The sequence below is a fragment of the Mus caroli genome, chromosome 11 (genome assembly GCF_900094665.2).
Source record: "Mus caroli chromosome 11, CAROLI_EIJ_v1.1, whole genome shotgun sequence".
Lineage (NCBI taxonomy): Eukaryota > Metazoa > Chordata > Mammalia > Rodentia > Muridae > Mus > Mus caroli.
In genome coordinates this window covers 42,440,427-42,452,940 of record NC_034580.1, presented here as the reverse complement: position 1 = coordinate 42,452,940, position 12,514 = coordinate 42,440,427, and the positions used below count along the sequence as shown (strand labels likewise).

At 41.6% G+C, this 12,514-nt stretch overlaps 1 protein-coding gene across 1 annotated transcript in view; it reads left to right on the top strand.

Annotated features, from left to right (window-relative positions):
• The first annotated feature begins 7,507 nt into the window (after window positions 1–7,507).
• The window catches only part of Sgcd (sarcoglycan delta), a 397,251-nt gene continuing 392,244 nt past the window's right edge, over window positions 7,508–12,514 (top strand). The window contains exon 1 of the mRNA XM_021177343.2: window positions 7,508–7,803. The gene's annotated coding sequence lies outside the window, so the exon portion shown is untranslated. The remainder of the gene's footprint in view (window positions 7,804–12,514) is intronic.

Genomic DNA, 12,514 nt, shown 5'->3' with positions numbered 1-12,514 from the left:
AACTTAGTTGCCTATCAACAGATGAATAATGAAAACTCTCTCTCTCTCTCTCTCTCTCTCTCTCTCTCCCTCCCTCTCTCTCTCTCTCTCTGTGTGTGTGTGTGTGTGTGTGTGTGTTTGCATGTGTGTTTATTCATGTGCCATGTGGAAACCAGACATTGATATCAGTTGTCTTTCCTCATATTTTGAGACAGTCTCTGATTCAGCTCATATCTCTCCAAATAAGCTAGTCTGGCTGGCCAGCAAGCCAGGGAGCGTTCCTGTGTTTACTGTCAGCACTGGAATTTCAGTAAAATTGAAGGTGGGTACTGTAAATTGAGCTCAGGTCCATGTTTGCAAGCAGGCCCTAAACCCACAGAACCATATTCTTAGCTCCCATTACACAGTCTTCAGCAAGAGGAACAAAGCAAGGGTATCAAATATGCTGGTTTTAAATTATATTACAAGGTTGTTGTAATCAAAACAGGGTGGTACTAACATTTAAAACAAATGCATAGAGCATGAAACAGAGTAGAGAAGCAGAAATTAATATACAAGGAAGACAACTAACAAAAGTGGCATGGCTTCACGGTAGGAAAGTATTAGCGAATTCAATACAACTGTTGAGAAAGCCATACTATCCAAAGAGAAATGAGAAAATGTGAAGAGTTCATGGTCTAATACCAACATTGGGTAAAGAGACAAGCCTCAAGAATCTGACTCCTGGATCAGAGAGATGGCAGAGTGGGCAAAGTGCTTGCTGAGTGACAGTGGCTAATGACAAAAAGACAGGAAGTGATGCATATCACAGATGAGTGATTCTGGCCATCTGGGTCCAATTAGCTTTAAGGAAGGACTCTTCAAAGTAGCTCTGAATATCATCTTACAGAAGAAATAAACTGCATTGCATCCTTCTAAATAACATAGCTGCAATAATGAATTCAAGCTTCTAAATATAACCTCTAAAAGAAATCATCTGATTAAATTGTAATAATTAAACCCTTGGGAAATTAAGGGTAGATATTAGTTCAGTTTGAGTATAGACTCTTGCTAAAAAAGCATACTTATATTCTAAACATACGTAAATACCAACTAATGAGATAGTTCAAAAATAGACAATTCAACATTCAAATATTTATCATATAAGAAGAAAATAAGCTCTCAGTATGCATCAACTCCTGCTGTAGAGGTAAAACCTATTTTCATAGATATTTTTTGTTCAATCATCTCACAGTGAGGACTAGCCATGTACTTTACTGATGATAAGTCAGGACAAGAGTGTCTGAGTTACACATATATTTTTATTAGGAAGATAGTGACCTTCATTTTTGTATACATGCATGCATTTGATACAACCCTGTTCTCTTCTGTGACTGAATAAAGCCCATTTTATATACATGCCACGTTTTCCTTGTCTGTTCAGCTATTGGTGAGTGTTTCAGCTGAATCCAGAATCCAGCTATTGTGAATCACACTGCAGTAAGTATGAACATGCAGGGAAATATTTTTAAAGAAGATAGTGATTGAGGTTTGCTCCAATCGCAAACCTGAACCAAGAAACCCTTTGGTTCAGCCACCTGTGTGATTTAATTTTCTTTTTAAGTTTTAAAAGATTTCTTTTTAGATAGGCTGTGAAATGATACAGAAGATCTTCATGGCTAGCTCTGTCCATTTTCAGGGAAGCTGCAGACATGTATGCAACAACTATTTCACCTCAGACTCATTGTGCGTTATGTATTTTCCCAGGTTGTGGCCTATCACGTATCTAGAGACTATGAAATGCTCAGAAATATACAGTGATGCTTGTCTTTCTGGGTCTAGGTTACCTCACTCCGTCTAGTAGTTTCTTTCAAGTTCTACCCATTTATTTACAAATTTTATGATTTTTTTTCCTGACAGCTGAGCAGAATTATGTTGTACATTTGTACCACGGTTTCATTATCCATTCAGTAGCTGGAGAGCTAGTTGATATATCTGCATAGGTGGGAGAAATCTCTCACGGTCCCACTCATTGATGAGGAGCTACAGGCAGTAAGCAGAATCAATGTTCTCTAGGGATGAACACTCTGATAGTTTATCTAATCTGAAAGCGACCAGCCTTAAACACAAACACATATGGGAGATGCCACATGGACTCACCATGTTGTATTTGTATGTAAATATATAATTACATATATATGCACGTGTGTCTACAACAATAATACATTTTAAAGGGGAGTTCATTAATTTGAAAGGGAGTCAGGGGAACATGGGATACGTTGGCATAGAAGAGACAGAGTAGAAATGATGTAGATAAATGCTCATGTATGAAATTCTAAAAAAAAAATTAAAAAATATACAGTGAGTGATGAAATTTGTGTCTTTGATATTTTTAGTTTATAGTTGCCAGGTTTTTGAGGGAGGTGTGTGTGTGTGTGTGTGTGTGTGTGTGTGTGTGTGCATGTGCACATGTCAGGGCACATTTGCCCAGGAATGGGCCAGAGGTTAATGTTGGGATGTCTTCCTCTGTCCCTCCTCTATTTTTTGAGATAGTGTCTCTCAGTGAATCTTAACAACTCAACATTTCAACTAGATGCTTGGCCAGTGAGACCCCAGGATACACCTGTCTCTGCCTCCCTCTCCCATTCCTCTAAGCACTAAGCACAGACAGATCTGACCTGCTCATAAGGGGAGTGGGATCCGAACTCAGGTCCTCATGCTTGCATAGCGAACACTTTACTCACTGAGCCACTTCCCAGATCCAGGAATTAGGTTTCAGGCATCTTAATCTTAGTTTAACGGGCTTGCTATTCATAGGGTTTGCAATTCACTTGGAATGCCTGGTTCAGCAGCTGGGTTTTGTTCTAAGCAGTAATGACAGTGTAAAGATGGATAAAAGGGCAGTTATGGATTTTTCTAGCTCTTTCTCATTTCTGGCTATCATGGAGTTTGCATCATTTTTATTGATCAATAAATTTTATTTCCAAATAAAAGCGTAGTATTTCAAGAGTTTACTTTCAGTAAGCTACAACATTAGGAGAAATTATGGACCAGAAAGAAATTTCAAAGAATTGACCAATGCTTTATAGTAAAGGGGAAAAAAAATTAAGGGTAACTGTTCAACTATACTAGAATTTTCTCCATGCTGTTAAATTAATTGCCTTTAAAAGGGTGTTTGCAATGAGTTCCATTCAGCTATTCACTTCTATATCAATTTCTTCTCAAGGTAATGACTGATCTTAAGAAGCCTTCCCGATGTAGTATGTGGAAAACTGAATTTTCAAAACTGTAGGAGACTTCAGTATGTCTTGCCAATAAAGATACTCTCATAATGTGTGTGTCATTAGTTTGTCACTGAGCCATAAGTAGCCCCAAATTCTTACACAAAAATGTCTCTTCAAAATCAACTGTTTACCTCTGGCCATTGGAAAGTGGCCCAGTCTATTCTGCAGATTCAAACAGGGTGTGCCTCCTCACTGGGCACTGTTTGCAAAATAAACCCTCAGATAAAATAGGGCACCAGGCTGCTCTCTTAATAACCTGCTACTCATTTAATTAAGTTAAATTCATTTGTTTTGGCTTGAGCATGATAAGCTCTTTTTTCATCTTCTGACTAAACATTGCCTTACACTATTCCGAGAAGACTTCTCCAAAATAGAAGGAATTACAGAGACAAAGTTTGGAACTAAGAGGAAAGGATGGACCATCCAGAGACTACCCCACCCAGGGATCCATCCCATAATCAGCCACCAAACCCAGGCACTATTGCACATGCCAGCAAGATTTTGCTGAAGGGACCCTGATATAGCTGTTTTGTGTGAGGCTATGCCAGTGCCTGGCAAATACAGAAGTGGATGCTCACGGTCATCTATAGGATGGAACACAGGGCCCCCAATGGAGGAGCTAGAGAAAGTACCCAAGGAGCTAAAGGGGTCTGCAACCCCATAGGTAGAACAACAGTATGAACTAACCAGTACCCCCAGAGCTCATGTCTCTAGCTGTATATATAGCAGAAGGTGGCCTAGTCGGCCATCATTGGAAAGAGAGGCCCCTAGGTCTTGCAAACTTTATATGCCCCAGTACAGGGGAACTCCAAGGCTAAGAAGTAGGAGTGGGTGGGTAGGGGAGCAGGGAGGGGGGAGGGTATAGGGAAATTTCTGGATAGCATTTGAAATGGAAATAAAGAAAATATCTAATAAAAAAAGGCTTCCCATAGAAAAGCAGTTAAAGTATATTGTATTCTCTTAGCACTTCTCACTTTATTGTTTTTCTATTGTGTTGTGTGTGTGTGTGTGTGTGTGTGTGTGTGTAATATATGGGTGCCAAGACTATAGGAGGATATTATTCAGTGCCCTGCCTTATCATTCTCCCTTATTCCATGGAAACAGGGTCTCAATCAGTAACCTGACAGGTCTCAGCAAGACCTTCCCTCAATGGAGTAACCTGAATGTAAAGCTAGGCTGGCTGCCAGCAAGCCCCAGAGATCACCCTACCCAATTCCAAACACTAGGGTAAGCTAGCATGCTGGGATCCTTGGCTGACTTTTCACATGGCTGTAGGGAGTTGAATTCAGGAGCCCATGCTTCTAGAGGAAGACCACTTATCCACTAATCCATCTCCCTAAGCCCTTCCTAGCACTTTAGTGGACCTTCTACTATTTTTCCCCAATCCCGTGATAAGTCTACTCAACCCATGGCTCTGATGGCGCTGACTATTTTCCCTTAGCCTACCAGTATATCATGTGAGACAAATATGGCCAGGTTGTTGACCCTATCTGTGTGGTCAGAGACTTGTTTGGCAGTGATCATGTGGATCAAGGTGGACCTAATAGAGGGATCCCTTTGAGGGGGAAAGACCTGGGAGTTTTCTCAGTGAAAGTGAAGCAGCTGGGGATGCCTCACTGCCCAGAACAGAGATGACATTGGAGCCAAGAGAAGCCAAGTGGAAGAGAGGGCAAAACCTTGACAGCACCCTCCTGGCTCTTCTCATGCTTCAGGACTGCATGCAGACTCACAGTTGTTAATTTAGTACATTCCCCACCCCACCCCCCTTTTTTTTTCCTTTTGGCTAATTTGAATGAATTCTATCAGCTGTAATCGAGGACTACTTAAGAACTACTCAAGAGAAGGAGACTGAGGAAGGAGTTCTACCATCCTTTGCGAAGGGAACCCTGGAGTATTAAACACTACCTGCAATTAGGTAATTTAAACATTTACTGGGTGCTACACTAGCCACAGCCCCCAGTTATTTTACACAATACTCATCGTATAAAAATTAAGAAACTAAAACTGTGAGCCTGTTTTCCCAGTGGGTTGCCCTGTCTTTAATAACTTAAACATTGGTAAACCACTCAACATTAAGAACTGCTTAAACTCCATCTTTCATTCTCCTGGAGTAAGCTACACACAGCTTAATTAAGCACTGGGCACCTCACTACTAAGACAAAGGCAGTAGAAAGAAATCCACAAATAAACATCCAATTCTTTAGGATTTGTAGCAGCTGTTTCCTGTGAATGGCTTCTCTCTCCATGTGGGGATTTCACCTTGCTGCTGGCCCTTGGGGATGGAGCTGTTTCTGAATGTGGGCATTGCAACTGTGAACTATTGTTCTGAGCTTCGTGCTGAAGTTGAAGTCTCTGGACAGCACTTGGTTCAGCCTCACAGGACTCACTATGGATTTGATTCTCACTGTGCCTTTCCTACGGGTTAACCTGGAGGAAAGACTCCAGTTCTCTGTTTGGTAATAAATGAAGAGTAGCTGCATGGCTGGCTTATTGTTCCAACTTAAACCTTGGGGCAGTTTCCTGTGCTTGAGTTGATATGCCCTCTTGAGACAGCAGAAAATAGGGACACAATTCAGATTTAAAAAAAAAAAAAGGTCTAGGTTTTACTCCACCAAAACAACAAAGAAACTTAAGTGATTTATGGCACTGTTGTAAATGCGTCACGTGGATTTACCTCAATAAATGGGTAACTACTCCTATAAAGTAGAATTGAGTTATTAATTTTAATTCACCATTGACAAAAACCAAGGCCCAGAGTATTTAAACAAATTGACTAGAACCTACAGCTGGGACCGCTAGTTAGAGGAGAGAAACAGTTATACTCAGAATTGATTGAAGGCTGCTCACCTGAAAGCTGGGTGGTATAACCTTCCCAGAATACACAACAGTAGAAAAAGCACACACGACAGGGACACAGGGTGCCTTTGTCAGCATCAGCTCTAGCAGTAACTGTCTTTGCAACTCCGGATGAATCATCTCATCTCCCTAGGCCTGGGTTTCTCTGTGTAAGATGAAGGTTGGAAACTATTTGTATTGAACAGTCTCTAAGTTCTCTGGCTCTATAATTACTGCACCATGACCTCAGATGTATGGGTGTGTCTCACCACATGTGCCTGAATACACACACACACACAGGCATGCATGCTTGCAGGAATGCCCACCATGCTTCCCAAGGAAAAAACTTAATTATGCTGAGAAGATTCAACACAATTTGATGCCAAACCCTGAACGCCAGTGAGTTCTAAGATCTACAGCAGCCCACTCAAGAACATAGAAATAGTTTTTAAATCTGGCAAGAAAATGGGAAGACAGAAACAAACAAACAAACAAAGAGGGAGGAAAAGAAGGAGGAAAGAAAGAGAAAAATGTTGTTGTGTGTGATTTAAATGTTAACACAAAACTCACACACCAAGTGTTCCTCTTTAACCTGTTTTCTGGAACATTAAGTTGAAAATGTTGCTTTGGCTTACAAGATCTAGGTAGCTTCCCTTTGGAAGCACATGTGTTTTGAGATTTGTCTCCTTTTTTATGATAGGAAAGAGAAAATGTCAAAGGTAGACCACAAAACCCAGCAGGAGGTACCCACAACATCTTGAGGGAATGCCACCCAGGAAAGAGAAAATTACAGCTTCACAGATGTAGGATGCATTCTGGTTCCAGGTTCTTTTCTTTTCCTGTCACTTTAACAGAGTTGTCACAGCATGTAAAACGTTACAGCCAGCCATGTTACCTGCACAGCTTTAGAGCAAAAAGTATCAGAAGTGTCTGAGGAAAATAATTGCATTATTTTTAGTTGCTGCAGAGATAGATGCAGCAGGGATCAGGTGGAGAAGACAACTTGGGAGGACGGAACTGGAAATGCTAAAAATATTGCTTCCCCGGCACCTGAAATTTTAAGCAAAAACTTAGGAAGGGCCAGAGAGGAAGATGGAGTTAGAGTTTATGTCTCTTCTCTCCAGTCGGTTTGTTATTAAGATCTGGAAGAGGAAACACAGGGGGCTTACCCCAGGCAGTGGGGGAATTCCACAATACACGTGGAACAGGCAAGGTACAAAGAGACAATGTTGAACTGGGGGTCGGGGGAGAGAGGGATGACATGTCTACTGCATCTAGTACCCAGAGCAAAGTTTGTGTAGAGAATGTCTGGGAAATCCAGTTTCTAGAAGCAGCCTTCTTTCCGTGAGTGTGAACCCAGCCGACAGACGCCATGAGCGCTGTTGCAAGAAAGCTAGGCTGTGTTTGACACACGTGTTTCCCATTGATATCTGGAGACAGCCCAGTAGCTGGGAGTCAGCTTGACAAAACCGGATCGAAGTAGAGGCAGAGTAGGGTTTCAAAGCAGGCAGTGAGAGAGCGGGAATGCTGTTCAGGAAATTCTTCAGGCATGGGCAGGGACTTGGCTGCAGTTGTGCGGCTGGAAAATCTGACTGGGGCAGCTCCTGAGCGCAGGCAGGGCCTGCTCACGGGGGCGGGCTGAGTGGCCGCCTCCATCAGAGCCTCTCAGCTTTCCCCAGGACCACGGGGGACTCTCATCCGCCACTCTGTGAAACAGACAAGAGAGGTAGGGGACTGTGCAGCTCTTGCCTTACCAGCCTAGCTTCCTGAGCCCTGTCTGCTGTTCGTTCACCAACACTGGGGGGTTCAGGGGTGGGGAGAGGCCGCGTGTGTACGTGTGATTGAACACATTTCAGCTCATCACCTGGGCAGAGGGACTGGGTGCTTCTCAGCTTTGTCTGCCTGCCAAGGGCCCTTAAGATCTGAGTTTCAACAGCACCCAGGGACTTTTGAAAGTTAGCACTGCACAGCTAACAGCACTGGGGAAGGAAAAGTATGTGAATTCCTGTGTTGACACCCTGTTTCAGCGGTCTGGAAGTTTCCCTTTCTGCTTCACGGGACACTTGATTGACTGCAAAGATAATCTCCCATGAAGACATTCCGGTTTTGAATGCTTCAGGAATTTTTAAAGGGGGTGTTCCAAGCAGGAAACCGTTCTCTGCTTTTGGAGGGAATCAGAGTTGGAAGTTTTTATTTTGGAATACACTTTTCTTTTCTTTTTTCTTTTTTTGGTAGGAACAGATGTGTGTAAGGCTTCCTGGTGTTTAATTTTCAAATGTGTCTTTGACTTTCTTATGTGAGGTTTGAATAGCAGTAATATATTGGTGTAGAAATATGCTGGATTGTTATTCTGCCTTTTACTTGGTGGAAGAAATAACCTGTAGTTTAGTAAATGTTTCTGTATTTTATAACAGATAATAGAGCAATAGCAGAAAGCAGTCATTTATTTTTGAAAAATCATTGTTAAAAATAGAGGCAAATAATGTGAATGTTCTATCGATTGCTCCGTTTTATTTTCCCCTAAAACCAGTGCATTAAAAATGTTGACTAGTTCTTAGCAGAGGAGAATCTTGCCTTTCCTCTTCAATTTTTGGTCTTTCTCATATATGTACACTGTATTGTAATACATATACACTATATCGTAATACATATAATAGCCTTCCTGGGACTACTACATTGCTCCTTTCTGTGTATGTATTTAGAAGACAAGCCATGCAGTGTTACTGTCTTTAAGAGCTCAGCTCAGCTCAGACAAGTTTGGACTAAAAGCTCATCCATCCAGTTTTAGGGCTAACTTGGTGATCAGTCCATAACAAGTCCAGAGGAGACTTGGGCAAGAGCCTGCCTAGGGAAAACAGAGGAAAGTCCTTGAATACTAAGTCATTAGCACAGACCCACTAGACCTTATGGGTGCTTCTCTTAGAAGACAGGGTGGGTTTAAGTCCGGGTCCAAGAGGCTATTGTTAGTACTGAATGGAGAGGGGTAGAGGTTGAGATGTCTCACTTTCTCCAGTCCTGGACCTAAGAGGAGTGAGCAGAAGTCCACGCTGTGGATAGACTTCAGATTAGCAGCTGGTACTCTGCTCATAGTTTTGTTTTTGGAGGATGGAATCGGTTTTATGACTGACAGCTGGCTTTCTCAGTCTTGAGCTGTGGCTCACACATGTTTTCCTTATAAACTTCATCCTTGTTTCAGGAGGGGTAGAGTTGGGTAGGGTGGGGCAGGGTGGGGCAGCTTAAAGAATTCCAGGACTCCCTACAGGCGAGGGAGGGCAGTTAGAAGTCAAGCTGGACCACGGCTCTCTCTTCTGGTGCCCGGGCAGATTAGTAACTAAACTGAGCCATAGCCAGGCACCCACTGCCAGTAATAGAGACAGAGTGATCTAGAATGTCATCCCCCTCTAAATTTAGTACGTGTCAAGCTTTCTGCAGAAAGAGGCGTGACATAGCAACTCTGGGTTGCAAGATTGTGCTCGTGCGGAGCAGTGCCCAAACTGGGAAGAAACTGTAGTTTCTCTTTTCAAGAGAGAATCTCAAACTCTCTTGTAATTTGAAAGGAGGGATCCGGGGAAAACAGAGGCAGAGAAAAAGAAATCTGATACAGAGGTGGATCCAGTAAGGACAGAGCTGGACAAAATTAACATGGGGCACAGAGGGAGATCTCTGCCCAGGAAATTAGCACACTTAATAGAATCTACCAGACACTGCTCTGCCGGCCTTCACATGAAGGTAACTCACAGCCCCAGTGCAGGAGGCTGTTTTACCTTCCTCACAAGGAGAAACATTATGGTCAGCCTACCCTGCAATGCCTTCTGGAAGTAATCAGAAAGCCCATTTTGTAAGAATAGCATTACCCAGAGGGCTCAGATTTCTGAAGCAGGAGAGAACAGGCTCCTGGGGCCTTATTTTAGCCTGTATTCCTTGCAGAGCTATTCCTGCAGGAACATTGAGTGAAGGGACCAGGTGGACATGAACAAGTCACTACTGGAATGAAGCTATTCCAGGCTCTGCTAGACCTACTTTATTAAAACAAAGTTTTGAAAAAGAAGATCATGCTATATGAGCTTTTTTAGAGTGAAACTGAATGTTCTTATTATTTTTTCTTCAGATATATAGGACTGAGAGAAGATTGTGATAGATACAGAGATATAAAGGGTAGCTAGAAGACAGGTGACAGAGACAAAGACACAAAGTGTGATGTGGAGAGAGAAAGAATAGAAATTAGATTAGAAGATAGAAGTGATAATATATATATATATATATATATATATATATATATATCTCCAGAAAGACACAGAGATAAAGGAGACAAATGATTGGTAGACTAAATTCATGATAATGATAAAATAAATAGAAGATGAATAGATAGGCTAGATAAGAAGAAAGAATACATAGAGAGATAATCAACAGACAGACAAGAGGGAGGGCAGAGAGATAATAGATAAATAGATTGGTAGCTAGTTACAGAGACAGAGATTTGGAGAGAGATGTTAAGTAGATGGAAGAAAAGATAGATGATAGATATATAGAAGGAATAGTTAAGGAGATACATAGTTAGAATTGATAGCTAATTGGTGACAGATCCAATGATGGATAGGTAGGTGATGGATGACAGACAGATAGTTGATAGATTTATTATACAAATTATCTAATAACACTATAAAAGCCAAGAACTGCCATGACATTAGTCAATCTGCTGTTGGAGCCCCAGAAAATGGGGTTTTATCACTCAAAGAGGGAGTGCATAGGCAAGTATAACTCACAGACTGAGACCTAGAGATTTTTGAACTAAGAGAAGGAGTTCCAATGGGATCTTTACTAATCTAAGCTTCAGAATCCAAGGGCCCACATCCAGGGAATTATATGTTTGCCAACAGAAGACATTCCTGACAAATGCTGTTCCTGACAAGTCTGGCTTTATAAAACCTGCAGCCAACTGAAAAGCAATGGCTTTGGACTACTCACTTCTGATGCAGCCTCCGTGCATTATTTTATAATATATGTTGGGATTTTCCAGGAAATTTCATTAGAAAAGAAAGTTTGAGAGCTGTGTCAGTGAAGGCTGCATTTAGCCATCAGTCCTTCAAACCCTGCTTGTCATAATCTAAGCCTTAAAGGGATTGTTTTCATACATACAGTTGTAGATCAGACTTATGAACCAAGGGAGCCCTGGAGCAAGGAGCACTGCTTCCCCTACTTCCACGTAGACTTTATATCCTCTTTTTATCTCTATGTGTTGTCCACAAGCCAGACAAGTACTAACAGAAGATGAAGGGAAATTATTTGACCTCCAGACTCCTTTAATCGGGAAGGAATAACCTCATTATAGTCTTACTCTGGTGCCTCAAAGCATATTTGCAGAACTGCATTCAAAGCTTATTGATCAGGCACTGACCCCATGGAGTAACACTGCAAGGACTGTCTTTGGCCAGCCTTTCACTCTCCAAGACTGCACTAGAAATCATAAGTCAACCTAAAGGTTTTTTGACTAGCGATATGAATCAGAGTATTGTTAGCACCTGAAAATAGGGAGAGTCTGTGATATGGGTCATAGATAGTATTGGCCACATTTCTTTTTTTTTTTTAACAATTTTTTTATTAGATATTTTCTTCATTTACAATTCAAATGTTATACCAAAAGTCCCTTATACCCTCCCCCCACCCTGCTCCCCAACCCACCTGTATTAGGACATATAATCTTTGCAAGACCAAAGGCCTCTCCTCCCAATGATGGCTGATTAGGCCATCTTCTGCTACATATGCAGCTAGAGACAGGAACTCAGGAGGTACTGGTTAGTTCATATTGCTGTTCTCCTATAGGGTTAAAGACCCCTTCAGCTCCTTGGGTACCTTCTCTAGCTCCTCCATTGGGAGCCCAATGTTCCATCCAATAGATGACTGTGAGCATCCACTTCTATATTTACCAGGCACTGGCATAGCCTCACAAGAGACAGCTATATCAGGGTCATGTCAGCAAAATCTTGCTGGCATATACAACAGTGTCTGCATTTGGTGGTTGATTATAGTATGGATCCCTGGATGGGGCAGTCTCTGCATGGTCCTTCCTTCCATCTCAGCTCCAAACTTTGTCTCTGTAACTCCTTCCAGAGTATTCCAAAATACCAATGGGGTATTTTGTTCCCCATTCTAAGGAGGAATGAAATATACACACTTTGATCTTCCTTCCTCTTGAGTTGTGTTTTGCAAATTGTATCTTGGGTATTCTAAGTTTCTGGGCTAATATCCACTTACCAGTGAGTGCATACCATGTGTTTTCTTTTGTAATTGTGTTACCTCACACAGGATAATATTTTTCTAGTTATATCCATTTGCCTAAAAATTTCATAAATTCATTGTTTTTAATAGCTGAGTAGTACTCCATTGTGTAAATGTACCACATTTTCTGTATCCATTCCTCTGTTGAGGGACATCTGGGT